The following is a 13,238-nucleotide window of genomic DNA, read 5'->3' as shown; positions in this document are numbered from 1 at the left end:
ATGATGTAAGGACATAGCTTGTGGTTTCTTTGCAAATTAATAAGCTCTAAGTAACACGGAATATTTCTTTTTAAAAGTGTGTAATAAAAAACAGAGGAATGTACTGCTGCACTGATGACCATGGTGGAAGAAAGACTCTTTTTCTCTGTTTTGCTATTGTAAAACTCTTGGGGCTGGTGTGTTCTTAGGCTGATACAGTAGCATTGTTTTGGGTTCCCACTCACTGCCTAGAGCAGTCCCACATGGCTGGGTGCAGAGTAAGTACTGCCTGTGGAGTTGGAACATGAATATGAAGCATGCTAATGCTAGTATCAATTAGACAGTGACCCAGAAATTCTTGGAAGAATGATTTTTCAGCTATATCCTGTCTCCAGGGCTTATAACCCTAACGGTAACTCCTTGCAGACTCCTATGTTGAAAGCTGGAACAACTGGGGAGTGAGCCAGAGGAAGATGAGGGGGGACAGAACTGAAATGCTGTTCCAGAGAGAAACAAATCATTCAGGCAAAGGAATAATCAAAGCATTTGAACGAATGATGGAACAACCATTTCAATTATGAGTGTGCCTAGGTTTATACTGGGCCAGGGTGTCATCTAGACAGATGCACTAGCAGTTTCCTTTCCATAATAAGTGTTGGATTTTTGAAAATATTTTAATGACATCTGGGCATTTTACTAGGCCTCAAATTCTTGATGACTTTCCAGGTCGTGCAGCCACCAATCGCATCATCTGACCTCCCAACCTCTTCCATTCTTTTGAAGTCTTATGAAGAACATTAAACTTGCAGATGCAATTGTTGTATAATAAAGTATTGATTTCCTAAGGAACCTTCTAACATCTTCCTTCATAATTAGCATTTACAAGGCATCAGGAATTAACCACGTACAGCCTTACAAATGAATTACAAGGCCCTTTTATTTCTGAAATAAGTATCAGTGCCCAGTTGCTGAAAACAGCTGAGCATATTGTCTAACTTCATTGAATGCCGACATATGAAGTGTCTAGATAAGACTAGTGCAAAAGCAGAGTTATAAAAGGAAGCTTTTGTCTTTTCATACTGCATTTAATAATTGACTTTATTTACCCATTTCAGCTACTTGGCATTGTCTTCCCATGTGTGTCATAATTTTTTCCCCGGTAATTTCTATTTTCTGCAGCAGCGGTTCTTCATGAGAGTAGCTCTGGTCAGCTTCAGGCATGAGAGCAAATAAGGCTTTTGTTGCTCAATTAGATGTTTTTTATTTTGGCAGGATAAATCTCAGAGGGATGCTATAGCTTAGTTTTAGTCTCTCACAGGAGTAAACTACCTGGCAGATACTGTCTAATTGTAAGCCTTCCCCCTCTGAGTCTGTTGTACAGGTCAACTCTTTACAAAAAAGAATTTGGTGCCCCACTTTGGTGCTGGACTGCCTAGGTCCCTGAAAGCAGAAGACGTATGGAGGGGCTTTTCTTTTCCAGGCAGAATGGTGGCTCTTAAGTCCCTGCTCAGCTGGACTCCAGTGACCTGGAGACCTGTTTCTTTCTATGCCTGTAACTGCCCCACTCCAACCAGCTTGTTCCCTGCTTCCCCTGTAAGTGTCAGTGAGACACAGGAACGACATGCTTATGCTTTTTATAGGGTTCTTTTCCAGGCAATGTTCACAGACTGGATTTGGACCCCACACAAAACTCGGTTGTGGACTTTTTGGTCTAAAACAGAGCCAGAGACAGGCAGTAATGCCGCCTTCTTGCGTGATAGATTTGAAATCCTCCCTTAGAAAGGGAGAAGTCCTGTTTCAGAGTCCTGCTCAGGAGACTTCACTTGTGTTAAACAGGATTGAGCTCCCTGCCCCAGAGTAACATGAGTAGAGACCACAAAGAAGGAGGTAAGAGTGGTGAGGAGGATGACAAAGTCTGAAGGAGGCTTGCATGCACTTCTTGGGCTAATACTATCGTGAGAGTGGGGAAAGAGGACTTGGTATCTTTCATTCATTAGTAATGGGTTGAGTTTGACTTGTAGCAAAGGGAGGATGGTGACGAATGTCAGGAGAGAGAAATCAAGGGGTTTAAATGAATTAACTGCCCAAACCTCACTGTGGGAACAGGAAATATTATTGTTGTCATTTGGCAGATGGGAAACGTGTCCACCCTGCAGCACAGTAACTTCCCCAAGAAAGTCTAGAAGGGGTTGGGATTGGATACTCTGCTTTGCTGTCTTGTTTTTTAATTGCTGTCCCACACACATGGATGTGTTTATTTTCTTATGGGTCCTGAATAGGATTTGGTCCCCTGAAACCCAGGAAGAGAAATCTCACACATACTGTGGTGCTGAACTGGTGTAATAAAAGGAAATACCAGTTTATTTCTGTCTAGGGTGTGGGACAATGTGGGCTCTTGAATCTGCTCCCCTCCACTGGCTCAGCTGCAAGCAGGTGTTGACATTGTGTATAATCACTATGCTGATTGGGGGGGAAAATCCCCCCCAAAAAACAGTACAAGAAAGAGAAACAGACATTAAACTTCAACTGATAACTCACAAAATACAAAATGTAAATTGTGAATATTGATTTCCAGGGAGCATCAGGCTGACAGCTCCCATAAAACCGAAGCCCTGTTGACATTTTAGTCATGGACAAGCTCGAATCATCATCCTAGGGTCTCCAGATCTGGACTATGCTCAGATACTTTTTAGCACAGATTTACTCAAATTTTTGTGTTCCAGAATCAATTTTCCCAAAGAGATTTTAGCAAAGCCTCTTCAGGGAAAGTTAGAGAATATCCTTCATTTGGAGATTTTTCGATTTTTAGGAACATGATTATGGGATCATTTCAGTTAAAGAAAAACTTTGTATCACCCTTCATATGTACTAACCAAGCCAGAGAATGAACAAATACCACCGCCTTTTACATTGATTTTAAAACTTCATGTTATCTGCAGTCGTTGTGGAAGGGGAAGCCTAAGTGTTTGATGCCCCGCTTGGCTAGTCAGAAGATTGTTTTCAGGACTGGACTGTACTGTGCCATTCAACCCATGGGTCAGCTTCGGTTTCATGAAGGCATGTTTCCTGTCACAGGCAGCTGTTACCTGCTGGTAGTCCAAAAAGGGGAAGATGCTCCACCAGAGCCTCCAGTTTCTTCTGTTGGTTTGGCTTCTGAATGTTACACAGCCTGTGCAGCAGGTTTTACTAAGTATCTGTGACAGAGAATATGCAGGAGTGCCAATCTGCTTGTTCACTTACCAACACTTCCACGTAGAGCCTGTTTTTCCTGAGAATTTTCCCAACAAGATTCGTGTCTCTGTTGGGTTCATAACCCGTTTGGATCCTCAGAGCAGGTATTCTCCTGCCTGTTATTGTACAGCAGCTCTTCCCAGCTGTGGTCAACTCAAGAAGTGTATCTATGAAGGTATCAGTCTGCTGAGACCAGAAATAGTTTTAAGTGCACTTGGCATGCCAAGTATTCCTAAACCGAGATGTGTAGCTGAGACTGCTGCATTGCATTACCTGCACTGCTGTTGGCTCAGGGACCTCTGCTTGGAAATGCTCGGTTTCTTGACTGGTTCCCATTTTAGATAAGTGTTGAAAAGGGAATGTCCCAAGTGATATCTTCTGACCCTAGCATAAGGGCTGATCACACAGGCGTGCAAGTGAGCTAGTTACTGATCTATCCTGCAATACTGCTCCTTCTTGGAGAAGCAATATCAGACTGCATGCACAAGCTTCTGTATCTAGTTTAAGTGTCATCCACTTTGCTGTGCTTTGCTTGTGACGGGACAGGCGTTTAACTCAGGTGAGAGATGGCAATTTCTGGGTGAAAGGCGGTAACTCTGACTCGTATGCAGTGAGTGAGAACACCCTTATTTGTGCTGCTGCTTCAAATTGTTAGCAGGTATCGCTGTTAGGATTAACCTTGCATTCCTGCAAATTCCTTTTAATAAATCACTTAAAAGGTAACTGGGTAGGCCACTCCTGCCTCTGGGTACAGGTAAATCTCTCAGGGTGGTACATTCAAGTTACTGCATTAAGAGCTGACACTAGGATGGACACATGCAAACACATATATTTGTCTTATTTGGGGTGTGGAAAGAGAGATTACTTAGATTTTTCTGTTCAGGATCTTTTTTCTTTTGAAAGGCCCTTTGTCTGGAAGTACCAGAAAGGATGAGACAAACTGGTTGCCTTCACGGCCCAATGAGCAAAAAGAAAGCAGTACTCCTGTTACCTGGAGACATTCAAGAAGGCAAGTGCAATTAGTCAGTAGATAATTAAGCTGTACATAATCAGAGTACTGGAGGCAAATCACCTTAGTCCACAGATGTAGCAGAGCAGGAGAAGCACTTTGTCAGAAACTGTATGACAGGGAAGGGAGTGAAGGCAGAAACTGCTTGATCAACACTATATGTACCATATCCTCAGCAAACAGAAGCTACGTTGGGGCCTTTCCTTGCAGCCTTCCTCTTGGGAATGGTGCCATGGGAGGTAATGTTTTAAAGCTTGATCTCACCACTCTGGTCTTGCTAAGACAAAAGGTTCACTGATGGGAGAAAGTTGGAAGGGCTGGCTTATTTAGTCTAGTAAGACTAGGAGTATGGCTATTTAGGACTCAAGCAATGCCTGGGAGGACTGTTGATTGCTCTTTGTTTCCCCGCTGTTCAGGGCTGCCCTAGTGCTTGGTGCAGGTCTCAGAGAGCTATTCCTCAAGATCCCCTCTGCTGCACATGATACACCCCTGTGATGCTTATGGGTTGGAGTACCCAGCTGCAGAGAGGCAGTGGAGCTCAGCATTTCTGACTGCCCAAGGAACCCATAGCTGTTTGCATCAGGAAGCCCTACGGGTCCATCAGGCTGCTGGCTCTGTAGCAAGGCGCACTTCACTTAACCTTCAGGAACATTTATAATTAATGCTTAATTGATTTCCATAATGCAAGATCAACACACTGGCCTGGGCCTCTTCCTGTACATCTTTGCTCACATGAACATTCCTTAGTCACCTTATTTTGTCTTTTCTGTGAGGTTTAACCTCTAAGCAAGATTCTTGATGAACTTGCTGCTCGTAAAAATATCCAAATGTTTCTTAGCACAGATCAAATGCTGGCCTCAGGCCCCTTGGTGTTTCTTTTCCAGGAAGGGTGACTTCTATTTATCATAATGTTAGGAGTCTGTGTCTTTTCCAAGACTCAATTTTCTTGCTTGTCTCTGCCTCTCTGCCTCTGGGAAAGGCCATATTCACTTCACTGTAGTTGCCAATTTTTGAAAACTTGTGCCAGGTCTTAGAAAATTGATCCTGTATAGGATCACCTCTGACATTCTGTTCATGTCAATGTTGGATTTTTCTTCTTTTCGGTACAGCTACAGCAGATTTACCCATTCTGTAACTGAGAACAGAATATTGTCCCATTAAGCATAACCTGTGCTAGATTACCTTCAGCAAAAATATCCCAAATCAAGCTCCCCAAACCTTATGTGAGACATTCTTGTTGAATCCAACTAGACTTTCCTCAAAACATGCGTGATTAAAGGAGTCTGGTGGATGAAGTGTCAGCCATGGTCCTTGAGCCTCAGTCTGGGGGAGAGGGGAGGACTCCCCATCTGAAATGACATTGGGGCTCTGCTTCATGTTTGTGAGAGCGGTACAAATACAGGAGGTGAAGGAATATGTGGAGAAAGACATTGATAAAGGGGAAAGGAAGCAAACAGTCTCACAGGAAACAAAACATAGCTCTTGCACAGGGTCAGGGCAGTGGCTAGTATAAGGGAGTATAGTGTGCCTTTGCTATTTGGCACTTTGGAGGTGTCTTTATTCAGGGCACATTTTAAAATGGGTGTCTTCACAGACTAGATGAAAGATTATGTCATAAATACAGAAACAAAGTGTTATGTTTTAAAAGGATAGGGATAACAATGAGTTCAGAGGTCAGAAAGTAAAGTCAGCCATGACCTGCAATGCTTTTTCATGGCCTCTTGGTCCAACCATTTATTTTAGTTAAGTAAAAATCTGGTTATTGTTAGAATTTCTGTTGTGTCTAAGCAACATTTCTTTCTACACACCTCTAACCGTTCAGCATAGTAGTTATGTGGTACCTCTGTGCCTGATTTCTTTTACTTCTGAGGTGAAGGAATTGATAAAAGGGTCTGTAGCAGCTTAAGTTGACTGTATGTCTTGCATTTCATGAGTTACACTTTTATTTTCTCTTCTCTTTCTCTTTTTATAAGCTACATTCAGATGATATCCTTGACCTTCTACCTAAGACCTCTGCAGAAAGGACAGATTTTGATTGTCTGAGGAGGAAGCCGGTCTTCTAGAAGTCACAGCCAGAAGAGGAATCTGTCATACTAAAAAAACACTGCTTCCTAGAGCAGGTCAAAGGGAGAGGACTTCCAAATGCACATGTGTGCTGGAGAGAGGAGAAACCAACCTCCTGTGGAGCTCAGCAGGGACTTTGCTCTCAGGAGAAGAGGCAGCAGGAATGGGAAAATGGAGCTTGCAGTTTTTAGCAGCTACTTTGGGTTTCAGCTGTGATTTTCATACCAATTTAGTCAAACCAGACCACACCAGTTGCCTTTATCTCATAGTGCTTTGGATCCTCTAGAGTCAGTGTGTCTTCCCCACTCCCAGAGCATATCTACAAGGGACTCCTGCCAGATTGCGAGTGTAGATTGTTTGAGCAGGTTGATCAATATGTCTTACGGAATAATGAAATATTCCCCCAGATTCCCATAAATAACTGCGGGGATGGTTGAACACTGGAACAGGTTGCCCAGAGAGGTTGTGAAGTCTTTGTCCTCAGTTCAAAATGCAACTGGACAGAGTCCTTGGCAACCTGCTGTAGTTGGCCTTTGAGCAGGGGCGTTAGACTAGGTGATCTCCAGAGATGCCTTCCAACCTTGGTCATTTTGTGATTCTGTGGCATTTTCCAAGTCACAGTTAGAGTTCTTGTGTACTATCCACTGCTGTCAAATACTTGGATGCTAATGACAGAAAATGATAGATGCTGCTTCTTTTAGTTGGTAGAACAGAAGCATCACTGAGGGGAAAGGTCATGTTGTTATTTTCAAACTTCAATTAAATGTTAGTTTCAGTACAAGAGCATAATTCACTCAAGTCACAAACACAGTTTTGTGTATATCAAGTATGGCTTGATAACCAAAAAGGCCAATTTTCTTATTGGTCCTTAAAGAGAAAATAATTTTTTTATTAAAAGCTCTTTTATTCTATTTGTGTGAGCCTGCAAGAACACATGGGACCCTCAGGTAGGTACCAGGAACACATACTGTGAGGTGCTGAGCATATACAAAGTGAAAATAAAAGCCTTCCCAAAAGTAACCTCTGGTCCAAATATATCAGTCTTGAAAATTGGCACATCTATAAAGAAATCCCAAATAAATCTACATAGTAAAGGAAAACAAAAAAAAGGGCTGCTGCAGCTAATTAACTACAGGATCTACGTGATAAATTTTTTATCTCAAATTAGCGATGTGTGTATTGAGTGCATCAAGATAAGCGTGCTACTCTTACAGAAAACTTGTACATGTGAAACCTGTCATCTCATATTAGAAGACAAATGACATTTTGAGGCATTACATAAATAATGGAATCACATGGCCACCTGATCTTGGTTATTTCTTAGTGAAGGGTAAGACATTTCGAACATCCTTTTATTCTGAATTGTAGAGCTATAATTCTCCTGAACTGGCAGCACAAGTTGCGAGGAAACATTCAGCTGAAGCTGAATGGCTCTAAAGGTTTGGAGTGAATTCCTAGTCCATTTGAAATCAATGGGAGTGATGTCCGTGGCTTAAATGAAGCAAAGATTTTCAACTTCAGTGCCTGGGAAGTGGTGCCTCTGGCTCATGTTTGCTAAATGAGATGTCCAGTCACTATCTGGAGAAGAGAATTTGTATTTCTTTTCTCATCTATTCATTAGAAAATTCTGCTAAAGCGAACACAATAGTTAGTTTGGTTTACCTGCCTGACTTATGCTTGGCCTTCAAGAGGATGCTTTGTGCCATGAGTGGCAGAACTAATGAAACCGGATTTCCTGGTTGTCCGCATCTCCCACACCATTACACTGCAATGACACCATCCTATGCAGTTTCACCTCTGGCTGCTGTTGGGTGTGTGGTCTGTCTCTGTACATGCAAACTAGCAAGGAAGCATGATGCTGCTGGTTGGGTGACTGATTGCTGGTTCCCAAGCAGCATTTGTAATAGCTGAGCCTGCTTTTCTGTCAAGAGGCAGGTGCTAGTTCAGACCTTTCTCATCAGTCCAACTGATTTTCATGAAATCTATAGGAACTTCCTAATCTTTGAAGTTTGTAGGCCTCTAGCAAATCTGGTTGAAGCTGGACAACTGATTTAGAAGATATTTGCAGGGTCAGGTAGATGGCAGGAAAGCATCAGCTCTATTTCGAAATGGAGTGTGGAGATGACAAACTAGAAGTGGCAATAAATATATAATCTATATAATAAATTGTTTCCTGTCCCTTTATTGAAAACACCAGTGAATTTAATAGGGATCAATCTGTTTCAAACAGGTCTGGATTCAAAACTGGTAAAATGAGGTAGCCATTCTAAGCAAGTTATTTAATGAGAAAGAATAATTTTTCATAGAAACCTAGGAGGGGTATTGTTTAAGGTATAAAAAACAATTAGGTTCCTGTGCTCTGCAATGGGCAGCAAACACACACTTGCTTGAATTAACTCGGAATGAATTCTATAGTACCTATTTGGAATACAGGTAGAAGTTCAGACCGTTTGGTCAGAATTGACCAAAGCTGATAGCTGAAGTTGATTGATTTGTACACGGTGACACCACATGTGGTTGTGGTCCTCTGTCTTTTTGGAATAAGATGAAGCAGTGGTTAGGGTCTGGACTTTGGAAGAGATCCAGGAATTCATGGGACATACTGAATGTATAAAAGAACATATCTGCAGCTACCCAGCATGTCCTCCTGCCAGAGATGAATGGATCTGTGTCTCCATTTCTCACCTATCCCTCTTTGTATGAAGGGATAGGTGAAGGTGTTTCATCCCAAAGCTGATAGAGATTGTTTGGGGAATTATTTGTGTAAAAATGTCAATCAACCTAAATTGAATTTTAATGTGAGGAAAAAGCTGTGAGATCTAGGGCTGGAATTAAAATAGGATTTATAATGAATAGAGAGATTGGGTATGATCAAAACAAATGGAACAGTATGCATATTAAGTTTAATACTCAGCAAAGTTTAAAATAGGCAGATTCAGTCTGATTATACAGCAATAGCAAAGATTTCTATTTTGGGACAACAGATTACTGCCCCCCCCCCCCCCCCATCCTCCTTCAGCTATTGGCTCATCAGACATTTCAAGCTACTTGGGGACACACCTTTGCTTTGTGTGTGTGTGTGTGTGTCCTTCCCTCCCTTGGTCTTTTGCCTGCGAGTCCTTTCTAGCCCAGGAATGTATTTTATAGCAAAGGTGTAACTTTTCATTTTTGTATGTGTCACAACTGTCAAGGTTAGTGTGTCAGCCATGTAATATTTGCCCGTGTGTACCAGTGACAGTCTGAGGGGGGTGGGAAAGAGGAAGGGAGAAGGGAGTGCGAGCATTTGAGCTCCATATGGAGCTGTCTGTCTGTATGTCAGCTAACATCCCTCTGGCTAGGGCTATAGGTAATTCCTAATTTCCTTGCTCAAAACCAGGTGTTTCAAGTAATCCTTTTTACTTACCTGCATATTAGGCAGCCTATAAGGACCAAGGTGTTTGGATCTTAGTTTTCTGCCACTTGTCTCTGACTCAATATGATGGGAAAAACAAGAGTAGTTTTGTTATGAAGAGACAGGATTTACACTGATGGGATTTTTGTCTCTGTGCAGTTCTCATTTTCAGTATTTCTTCTGTGTATCAGATGCAAATTCCAGAGAGCATAATTTATTTGTCCTATTTGGCTACATATTTGGCTACTTATATGGGGATGTGAATATTTTCTTTTTGATTATGACACCAAGTTCTAACCAGAAATGTCCTATTGTGGCTGAAAATTTTCTGTATGGAAAAATTTGCTTGCAATCTTAAACATATTGGGCTATGTTCTGATCTTAGCTGTATAGACTTAAATTTGGAGTAAGACTATTTGCTGCAGATTTACATCCAAGCAACAGAGATAAGCTTCTGCCTTATTTCCAATATTGGCCTTAACTCTATCTCCTCACACCAATTGCTATCTTGACTCACAAGCCTTTTCCTCCATTATTCCTGCTGTCTGAAACAGTTTTCACTTATTTCTCTGTGTCCTTCACTCCCTTTCCCAATAGAAATCTAATTTGAAATCATATATTTTCTTCTTTCCCCATGGCTCTTAATGTTATCCTGCTGCTCTCATCTATTATTTAGTTTTAGCTGTAGTAGTTTGTGTAGAATTACAAAATTAACATGCAGGATATGCTAAAACGGATCCAAGCCCATTTTCCAAATCAAAATGCTCTCTGATCCTGAGAGCACTTGTACCCAGCTATGCAGAACAAGAGGAATTCAGGGGGGTAAGGATGATGAGGAATGCTGATGGACAAATCTAAGGAAGGAAAGATGCAATACTCATTTTGGAGAATGGTAGTAGGTCACTCCTAGCTTGTCCCTGTAGCAAGGGCTTTGTGAGGATCTGGATAAAGATATTAGGAGTCTAGAACACCATGGAAACCTTCAATAGAGGGGGAAGTTTGGGAGCAAAAAGAAAGAAATGGTGTGACATATTTTGGTTTTGAGCAATGAAATAACTGTCAGAGCGGTGTTAAAACTAACAGCATTACTGCTGCACTTCAGTCCTTCACAATGCTTTCTCTAGCTGATAGGTATTCCAAATGAATTTGTTGTATTCCCAAACTTACATGATTCTGCAATTATGGTTCCTGTGTACCACATGCTAAAGGCACATCGATCCTCATGTTGTTCTGTATTAACTACGCTGTATTGAAAATATATAGGCATGTCAGGTTGATTTTTTCCAAACGTTTTCTTTAGAATAATGAGTTTCTTCTGTATTTGCATAATGGTACGTCTCTGTTTACACAGGGTTTCTGAATGTAATGCTATAAACTTTTTTTATTTTTTTTTTGCTTACAAGTCAATACTATTGATGCTTTCTCGTTTCATTGCTTTTTCCTCCTATTTTAGAGACGTGTCAGCTGGCAAGAAAAAGACCTTGTGCATTGCAACACGTTTCTCTCTCCATATCTTAGTATGTTTGTCATTATTCCACAGTAAACTATTTATACTCGCTGGCTTCATATATATATATATATATATATATATATATATCTGTATCTAGTAGTACTTTCTATGGGCTAATTAATTCCATGTTTAAAAAACAATGTTTAGTGCTGATAAGCAAATCATTAGAGAAGGTATTTATATTTTTTACTGAGTTCTTGAAGAGGATTTTCTCTCTTAGAAAAGGGAAATTAATCTCTTTTCGCACCCTTACTCTTCTTGTTTTCAGAATTTCCAGAATTATTTATTGAGAGGAACTTGTGGGGCCTGAACAGGGAAGAAGTTGAGACCCCCATCTCTGAACCAAGCTGTTTGCAGTTCCTCTATCATTGGATAGTTTGTTTATTTTTTTGCTATGTTAGGGCTGGTTTCCAACATTTCATCCCTAATTTAGCACCAAAAGTGCACAGTGGGGCTGGCTCACCCCAGGCTTTTGTGTGTGTTTTTGCAACGTTGGCATTGGTTTCCTCCGTTGTCTGATAGAGCACTCAAGAAACAAATGCAGCTTGTCCAAAATACACGCATGATAACTACCCTGAATGTACACATTTTGCTATTATTCCCACATATGTTTTGGCAGGGTAGAGAGCTCATTTGGCCTCCTATATATTTGGGCAAGGAGGGGAACTCTGTCATTTCTCCCTTCTATTCTATGTTATTTATTCATCACCTTGTTCTTTCAACCCACATAAAGAAACCCTAAGTATTATCGCAAATGGTGAAGATTATAATCAGTGACTAATATCCTTGCTACAATAAACTTTACCAACCCCTAGCACAAGACATAAATAATACAAAAAGCCCTCTCATATTTTGAGGAGCTGATATGAATATTACAATAATTGTTCCACTGTTAATGGTACAAAAACTCAGTAACACTTAAGGACCTCCATACTGGATTTGATTCAAAGCCAGTTGGAGCCTTTCCACTAAATCAATGTGGTTTAGATTATGCCCCAAAATAGGTAGGTAAAATTTTTATATTCAGTTTGGACTTTTCCTCCTTTTGAACTCATTCTTAGCAGCTGAGCGAGGAACACTTGACAAGGCAAATAGCCACTTGAGTGATTATGAGATGACATGGTTGCATTAACTCTGTGTTTAGAAAAATCTATCTGTGTGCAGGTCTGTGTCTGTGCCTGGAGCCCTGGGCATGATGCTCTGTTCTTACTGGGGAAAATGAGCCAGCCTCTCACAATCAGCCAAATAATCTAGTAATTGCGGCTCTCTAAACACTGAAGCAGATCCAAAGGCTCAAATGAACCAAAAGGAGGTGCTAGGGGGACAGGTGAAAATAGCTATTTAATTTTTCTCAAGACTGCAATTACTTGAAAGGACATTTTCTGCTTCTAAGTGGAGTGTGTGTGTGTGAGTGGATGATATGAAGCAACTGATTAAACCTTGGCCTTTGGATCTAAGCACTCTGTTCAGATTGGATTGTGATCCAATACAAAATTTGATTTAGGCAATGGAAGTTAATGAATTTCATATAATCTGGGCAGGTGAGCTTAGCTGCTTATTTCGTTTGTTTGGGGTTTTTTATACCAAATTTTATCTACAACAGTAAAATGCAGAAAAATGGTTCAAACTCAGAAGTGTCATAACAGTCAGGTTTGTTGACTGTCTCCACCAGGTGTGAGATTGGATGCACATTGCTGTTGGTGTTCAATCCAGCAGTGAATACAAATAAAGGATGAGGTTCTTTAAAGACTTTTTGTTAGCAGTAGAGCTAATAGTTATACTCGAATAAAAATTTAGACTTGAGTTGGCACAATCTGTAGCTGATGCCAGCAAGATTTAACAAATGGCCACGTTCCCAGGCTGCTCAGGGTACTATGTCTAGTGGCATATGTAGATGAAGGACTGGAAACATTAAAATAGCTGACCAAAACCCATCGGGCAGTGAGAAAACGGTGCATGATCCTTATACGCTAGAGGAACTGCAGGTTCACTCTCCCCTTTAAAAAGCTGGAGAGGAGCTATCTCAAGGACAAGAGATTAACTTCAGACGAGGC

The sequence above is a fragment of the Accipiter gentilis genome, chromosome 5 (genome assembly GCF_929443795.1).
Source record: "Accipiter gentilis chromosome 5, bAccGen1.1, whole genome shotgun sequence".
NCBI lineage: Eukaryota > Metazoa > Chordata > Aves > Accipitriformes > Accipitridae > Astur > Astur gentilis.
This window is presented reverse-complemented; position numbering follows the sequence as displayed.